This window comes from Nanorana parkeri, unplaced genomic scaffold (assembly GCF_000935625.1).
Source record: "Nanorana parkeri isolate BGI_ZX_2015 unplaced genomic scaffold, ASM93562v1 scaffold6, whole genome shotgun sequence".
Taxonomy (NCBI): domain Eukaryota; kingdom Metazoa; phylum Chordata; class Amphibia; order Anura; family Dicroglossidae; genus Nanorana; species Nanorana parkeri.
Genome location: NW_017306274.1, coordinates 695118 through 703460, shown reverse-complemented (window position 1 = coordinate 703460; position 8343 = coordinate 695118). Strand labels below are relative to the sequence as shown.

The 8343-nt window shown below is 46.2% G+C and overlaps 1 long non-coding RNA gene across 1 annotated transcript in view; it reads right to left on the bottom strand.

Moving 5' to 3' along the window:
* Positions 1-2167: 2167 nt before the first annotated feature.
* Positions 2168-8343, bottom strand: part of LOC108784395 — a 26209-nt gene continuing 20033 nt past the window's right edge. Inside the window, exons 4-5 of the long non-coding RNA XR_001941066.1 lie at positions 4766-4767; positions 2168-2178 (exon numbers count right to left, since the gene is read on the bottom strand). This is a non-coding gene — a long non-coding RNA (uncharacterized LOC108784395). The remainder of the gene's footprint in view (positions 2179-4765; positions 4768-8343) is intronic.

The following is an 8343-nucleotide window of genomic DNA, read 5'->3' as shown; positions in this document are numbered from 1 at the left end:
TATAACATGATTCAAAAGACAAACACGATTGGTTTTGATAGAATATTCAGAGCGGAGGAGTCATTTGATTTCGACGTTTCACCCTCAAAAGCGCTTCCTCAGGAGATGGAAGATATCAATTGAGCCGTTTTTTTTTTTTAAATCAGATAATTTTTTATTGATACTTTTTTGTTTTGATTTATACATCAATATGCCAGCATACATTCTGCCCTGTAACATACAGAGCCTACATAGAAATGGACATAGCACATATTCATCACTGGTATATCAAACCCATAATAAGAAAAAAGAAAAAACAGAAAGCCAAAACCAGTATAGATGGAGTGATGTTTTCATCTGCGAGAGGTGGAGATGTGAGTCACCACTCCCCTGGACACCCCCATAGCCGTATTTGACCGCTCTTATCGTCTCCTGCACCTTGTCATGACCAAACTATATCCTTCATCTGTTTTGTAGTCATGTGACCCTTATGTCCTTCACCTCCTGTCCCGGCTCATCCCGCATCTCTCAGTGTCCTCTGGGTTAACCTCACATTTGTGCTCTCCAAACCATTGCAGCATATACTCAACGGAGCCCCTTACCCCACCTCTGCCCCTCCTCTTCTATGCGTCTCCCTCCGCTCTGGCTTATTCATATGTAAATAGTGTCACCCATTCATATGTAAATATCACAGCCGAGACTATTTTTAGTGGGGTGCCAGCAGCCCCTATCTTAATTTTGGTTGCCCCTGTCTGCCTGACATCTTGTGTCTGGGTTACAGCTGCCATGAAACCTGGACACAGCATTCAAAACCCGGACTGTCCGGGTGAATCCTGGACAGGTGGCAACACTACCCCCACCCCCCTCTGCCAATCCCTCCACTGGCTTCCAATCACCTACAGGATAAAATTCAAAATATTAATAACCACTTACAAAGCCATCCACAGCTCTGCCCCCCAGATATATCTCCGACCTCATCTCAAAGCTTCACCATAACCGTCCTCTGTGCTCATCTGTACACCTTGTTGTGCCTGTTACACTCTGCTCTGCCTCATTCTGTACACTGCTGTGCTGTATATTCCTTATTCTGCACCAACCTTACAGGCCCAGCAGCTCTGATGTGTATGTGTGTGTCTGGGTGTGCCAGAACTGGGGTGTCAGATCTTTGGACAAGGGCGCAATTTCAGTGTTTGCCATTGGCGCTTATTACTAGGGATGCACCGCCACCGATACCGATACTAGTATCGGTATCAGTTCCGATGCCGAGTATTTGGACGAATACTCGTACTCGCTGAAATGCTCTGATGCATGGCCCGATACTTCTGGTATCAGGAAGCCGGGCAGCGCGTCATTACACGCTTTCCTGATTGGCCGGGAAGCCGGCTCAGTGCTCCCTCATCACTTGTGTCGAGAGAGCATGGAGCCATCTTCCCGGCCAATCAGGAAGTCCAACAGCGTGTAATGACGCGCTGCCCGGCTTTCTGCTTGGTCGGGAAGCTGGCTTCATGCTCCCTCATCACCTCATGACGAGGGAGCACGGAGCCGGCTTCCCGGACAATCAGGAAGCCGGGCAGCACGTCATTACACAGCGCCCGGCTTCCTGATTGGCCAGAAAGCCGGCTCCATGCTTTCTCGTCACCTAGTGATGAGAAGCATGGGGACGGCTTCCCTGCTAATCGGGAAGCCGGGTCACGAGTCTTTACAGGCCGCCTGGCTTCCTAAATGGGACTTCCGGTACTCGGTATTCGGTATCAGCAAGTACCAAAAAAAAGATATTGATACTCATACTCGATACCGAAATACCGGTATCAGTGCATCCCTACTTATTGCCATAGATGCATATTTGCATTCCCGTCGCACCTTTAGCGGTTTGGCTGCGGTAGGCAAGTCTGTCCTTTACGAACTTGCAGCTCACTCATCCCGGCAGACGAGCCATGCAGATACAACAAACACAACAAATAAATATATTCAGAGCTAAAAATAGCGGCCCATTGATTTATATCTTGAGTTACAGTTCAACGGCAGATCACATGCGGCTCCCAGGCTACTGCGCAGAGGGCAGCGGTTTGCGGCACTTCATCATGTTCCCGGCTATAGATTTTAACATTATTGTATTTGCCTTGTGTTACAGTAAGCTAAAATTGTATTTTTGATTTATAGAGGCAGATGGACAATTTATTGGCTGTTTTTATTTTACGGCTGTTTGTGTGGGAGTAGGAAGAAAATTCTGCAAGAGATACAGTCAGGGATGAACAATAGCTAAACGGTTCTATCAAGAGCTGCATTCGTTTGTTTGAGATTTTTTTTTTCTACATATTTATAAAGTAACACAAGCCAAGAGGGAGAAGAACACGATGGAAGCAGTGCCCAGCCAGCAGCTTGGAGCCTTAAAGGAGACACAAACTAGCGTCCTCCCGTCACCCTAGGCTCAGTATACCGCGAGCCCCTCCCTATCACGGTAGAGCCCCTCCCCTGTCATGGCAGAGCCCCTCCCCGTCACGGCAGAGCCCTTCCCCTGTCACGGCCGAGAGCCGTGACAGGATCGAGAGGTGAGCGAACGCCGGTATGTGTTCGCTCACCTCCCGATCTACTAAGCTGACCTGTGACAGTCTCATTGTCACAGGTCGGCTAGAACTATGAGGTGAGTGAAAAGCACACCCCCCCTCATAGTTCTCCTTTAAAGCTTAATTCTGAGCTAATATTTTTTTAGAGATTTAAAAAATGAAAAGCAGCTCAAGCTGCGCACAGTTACCTTTAATGCAAAGCAGTACCTGCAGTACCTCTTCTCTGCCACTAGATGTCCTTGGTCTTCCGGGTAAATGGCCCTCAACCTGGAAGACTGAGGAAAGACTTTGAATACAGGGTGTCATGGCCCTGCCCCCAGGCGTCACCAGTAGTGTCCCTACAATTCTCACCGCCTGGGTGGTGGGGGTTTGGGGTGTATGTGCTGGCAATGCAGGTCTGGGGAGGGGTTGTGCTGTGTGGGTGCTGGGGGGGGGGCAATGCTGGGTGTGTGGTGACTGTCTGGGTGGTGTGCATGGTACCTCTGTCCAGCGTCCCACGCAGCCCACTGACATCACTGGTTTGCCAGAAGCTGGGCAGGCCACTAGCCAGAGCCTCCCACTCAGTTCCGGCCATCCAGTGACATCAGTGAGTTGGGCAGGATGCTGACCAGAGTGTCACAGGTTGCTAAGGGCTTTTGGAACCTGGGATGCTCTGGCCTGAAAGGGGAAGGCAGAGGCATTTTGGGATTTGTAATTAAAGCGCAGCTGGAGGGCCAAAGTTGCCCACCCCTGCTCTACATCATGAAGGACCACCTAGGCCAAAGAAGAGGTAAACAGAAAGAGGAGCCTGTGGCATCACATAACCACCATGAAGACTTTTGAAAAACATACAGCCTGTGGGACCCTCAGGAGGTGGGAGGGGGGCATGGGGAGGGGTTAGGAGCCCAGAGTTCTGCTTTATGTTGCTAATAGTCAGGTTATGCCTGCTAGGTAGTCCAGTCTTCTTCCAAAAGTTCATCCTTGAATTTTGTCAGTCCATGGGCGGCAGACTTGATAGTTGAGTGTTACATGTTTCAGGCCTGCACGGGGTTGTCGGTGCCCCCACTGCATCCCTGCACAGCTTATTGTACAATGTGAAGCATTCCGCCCAGAGCAATGATCTGACATGAGTATATGGACGAGATGCAGAGATCGACCTCTGTCTGCAGCAGGTGAGTGTTTGATTTCAGATGGAGCATGCCGGGGTCGACCTAAGAACCTCTACTTGCTGTACACTTAATCTCAGCACGGCAGAGGCTCATCTAGTGGATGAAATGAAGTGATAACACTGCCGAGGACATTCATTATCTCTTCTACTGGGAGGTAGATGGCTTATCATGTAATGAAGAATTTCAGAGATATCCATCTTAATATACAGGTAGCCGGAGTATAATTAGTTGCATATGAGAGATTTAGGTTTTGTTACCTATTTACATGCCCCCCGATGCAAGATAAGGAGCTATCAGCTAATACAGGGGTCTTAAAAAACAACTGCAAGGAAGCAAGTGCTGTGAAATCAAAGCACAACCATTGCAACTGTGCCAAAGTTGGGAAGTCCATTCGATTTACTTATAATGTCAATTTTATACCACCCATGGCAGCCAGATTTAGCAGTGTTTGTGCCTAGGACTACAAGCTCGTGTTCCATAGTGTCATGGATTGACTCGGACAGGTGTGCCGTAATGACATGGCCGGCTCCTCCCCCTGGGCGTGGCGCCTCCTCACTCTCTTAAACACAGCTGAGTCAGTCACTCGGTGTTCAATCATTGTGGAACGTCGAGCGACTGACTCTGTGGTAAACACAGCCACAGACCATCCACAGCCTTAAGTGAGGGGTTCAGCCTCCCTGTCGGGACTCAGCTACTGCCAACTGCTGCGGCTCACATTGCTACACAGGAATACCTCCTGTTCCACCTGAACTCTCTCCACTCCTGAACCGCAAGTACAAGGGGATCTTCCCCCACCTATTGGTAGCCACTTCAAACCATATCAGATGTATATGCTAGCCATGAACTGTGTGCATTGATACCAACTGAACATACCTGATTGCAGATTACTACAGATTGCATAACCTTGCTCTGCTGGAGATAACCTTAGCTAATCCACCGCATTATAACCTCCCAGGGAGTTAGTGAATGCATGTTATTATTTCTGCCACACCAGGGTCATTGGGAATTGGAAAGGTGTGATAGGAAACGCTTCCCTAATTGATTCCTGCAGTGGAAAACTACAACCCACTACACGCCTCCACTTGAGGCTGATAGTATACTCACAATACCTAGACTTATACCTGAGACCCTCATTGGTCATATCCATGTAACACTCTAGGACGGGTACATGATGTGGAACGGAACCCCATCGCACTGGGTGTATTGGGGTTCCGCATGACTGACCGAACCCTTACACCTAGAGTGTTAGTTCCGCAGTTGAGATCCAATAGAATACTGCCTGCTGGATTGTGACACATAGTTCTGTGCTGTGAACTGCTCAGGGTGGTGCTTAGAAGCAGGGAAAACTTACCTTAGAGTTTTGCATGATTTGGGGCCACACTGGAGTTAAGGATTTCCAGCTAAGCAGCTCAATGAGGCAAACTGAGATTTTTTTCAATTTGGCAGAATTTCACCAACAGCAGAATTGCTAACTTGGAGGCGAAACACTCTTTGATTCCTAAGGAGAAGCTGTGTTCTTGCATCATGGGAAGGATAATGAGGTGAAAGTGAGGATTAGTCAGTCACTTGAAATTGCATAAAAATGTATAAACATTCAGTAGGTATTTGAAAAGGAACTTATAGAGGTTTTCTTATATGTACACTATATTGCCAAAAGTATTGGGACGCCCCTCAAAATCATTGGATTCAGGTGTTCCGTGAAATTTCCTTGCTACTAAATATTCCGCGGTTCTTTCCTTTTTAAAAAGGATGGGAATCACAAACAGCCGATGGCATGCTATTCCCCAAAACACACAACCCCCTCCGGTCATTCCCAATCCAGCTTTTAATGATAGAAATATTCAAGCCAAATCACCGCTCCCGACTCTCAACATCTCGCAATAATAATACAGCTCTTATGATGTCAATAATTCACAGATTTACGGTACAATGGAGTTCCTCTTTGTCAGCAGAGCTCTGCCCAGAGGACATTCCGCTGACAATTCCATTTCCGAGATCGTCTAAAGGACGCAGCGGAATGATAGGAACGCGGGTGAAAATGGCGCATTGTGTAAACTGGCTGGGGAAAAAAAAAAACATGGCTTTTTGCATATGCGATAATTAACTTTCCATTCTGTTCTCTGAACCTTTCCCCACCTTCATTAAAGAGAAATGCCCCAAGACCCAAACCGATAATTGCATCCACTAGCAGATGTCAAATTGTTGCCATTATGAAAATAAAGATTTTTTAGAAGTGATTTACTCTGGTCCTCTTCTTTGGGTTTTATTGAGATTTAAGCATCGGAAAGGCATTAATGAGTTGCGTAAGTGCTGGATACGGCGTCTATGTTATGTGTTGATGTGGCAGAACAGGTTTTCATCTTCTTTCAACTGAAGGATATCAGTCCATGTTCCTACTGGACCAGTTACTCTGCCTTTTCTATATGTGTGAGTCACGCCAGTCCAGGGAGGTATTCCCCAAGCTAGGAGGATCCCTGTGTGAGTGACCAGGGGAGGCCCCGGGCGAATAGTAGGCACAATCAAGTTCTAATTTCCATGAAATTTCAGAAAAAATATGGAGTTTTTGGCAAACTTTCACCAATCCGGAGACATTTATTGCATTTAATGAAAGTAAAAAATAATGAGGGGAGTTTATCAAAACTGGAGCAGAAGAATCTGGAGCATGGCAACCAATCAGCTTCTCTCTTCAGTTTGCTCAGGTAAGATTTGAAAATGAGACAGAGAAGCTGATTGGTTGCAGTGCAAATCTGCTCCAGATTTTGTCTGCTCCAGTTTTGATAGATTCCCCCCCAATGTATTTTTAGGGATGCTTTTGGTCTTTAAAGGAGAACTATGAGGGGGGTGATTTTCACGAAACCTCATAGTTCGAGCCGACGTGTGACAATGAAACTGTCACACGTCGGCTCAATAGATCGGGAAGTGAGCGAACACATACCGTCGCTCACTCACTTCTCGATCTTGTCCCTGCAGAGAGCCGTGATTGTCACTCACGGCTCCCTGCAGGGATTCCCCCCCTCCCCGCTCCGATCCTCCAGCGCTGACTGGCGGAACGGACGGGGGAGGGGCGGGTGCAGCTGGCTCTGCCTCTAGATAGGCAGAGCCAGCTGTCAATCACGCAGCTGGGTGGATCTCGACAGTAATGTAGGATCCGTCCCGGCTGTGGCAGACTCAGCATACCGCGAGCTGTAGCTAGCTTATGTCCTCCCGTGACCCTTAGGAGAACTATGGGGAAATTTACCCCATTTACCCCATAGTTCTCCTTTAAAAGCTATAAAAGCTCATTTTAACTTTCTTGTGTCAAAAATGGTCCTTATTAACCTCTTTATTTAATATTATTTTTATTATTAACAAAAGTAAAAATAGAAAATGTAAAAATCAGCCACGTAAATAAAAAACCAAATACACACAAAAAGGATAAAAAGCACAAATGCAAAAAAAACAAACACTAACTTAAATAAACGTCCCTACAAACACCAAAATAATAATGAAAAAAAAAAACTAAAGAAAAAATAGCTTTTAGGCAAATTTCACCTAAGCAGCTCAATGAGGGAAATTGAGATTATTTTCAATTTGGCAGAATTTCACCAACAGCTGAATTGCTAATTTGGAGGCAAAATACTCTTTGATTCCTAAGGAGAAGCTGTGTTCTTGCATCATGGGAAGGATAATGAGGTGAAAGTGAGGATTAGTCAATCACTTGGAATTGCATAAAAATGTATAAACGTTCAGTAGGTATTTTGGAAAGGAACTTATAGAGGTTTTCTTTTATATACTTTCTTTACAGAACTGAAAGGTTTTCCTAGGTTCAGTAGGTATTTGCAAATGAATTTTTATAGAGTTTTGTATATAAATATATTTATAGAACTATTTTTAGTCAAGTAAATATATATACATACACTATATTGCCAAAAGTATTGGTCCCCTCCCCCTCCAAATCATTGGATTCAGGTGTTCCGTAAAATTTCCTTGCTACTAAATATTCCGCGGTCACCTGTTACTGGTATTATAACAAAGTGGAAGCAACTGGGAACAGCAACTCAGCCACGTCACATGACAGAGTGGGGTCAGCGCATGCTGAAGCACACAGTGTGCAGAAGTCGCCAACTGTCTGCAGAGACAATAGCTACAGATCTCCAAACTTGGTGTGGCCTTCAGATTGGCACAACAACAGTGCGTAGAGAGCTTCATGGAATGGGTTTCCATGGCCGAGCAGCTGCATCCAAGCCGCACATCACCAAGTGCAATGCAAAGCATGGGATGCACGTCGCCACTGGACTCTAGAGAAGTGGAGACGTGTTCTCTGGAGTGACCAATCACGCTTCTCTGTCTGGCAATCCGATGGACGTGTCTGGGTTTGGCGGTTGCCAGGAGAACGGTACTGGCCTCACTGCATTGTGCCTAGTGTAAAGGTTGGTGGAAGGGGGATTATGGTGTGGGGTTGTTTTTCAGGGGTTGAGTTTGGCCCCATAGTTCCAGTAAAGGGAACTCTTAAGGCATTCTTCCCAGAAGAGTTGAAGCTGTTATAGCTGCAAAGGGCGGAGCCAACTAAATATTGAACCCTACGGACTAAGACTGGGATGCCATTAAAGTTCATATACGTGTAAAGGCGTCCCAATACTTTTGGCAATATAGTGTGTGTGTATATATATATA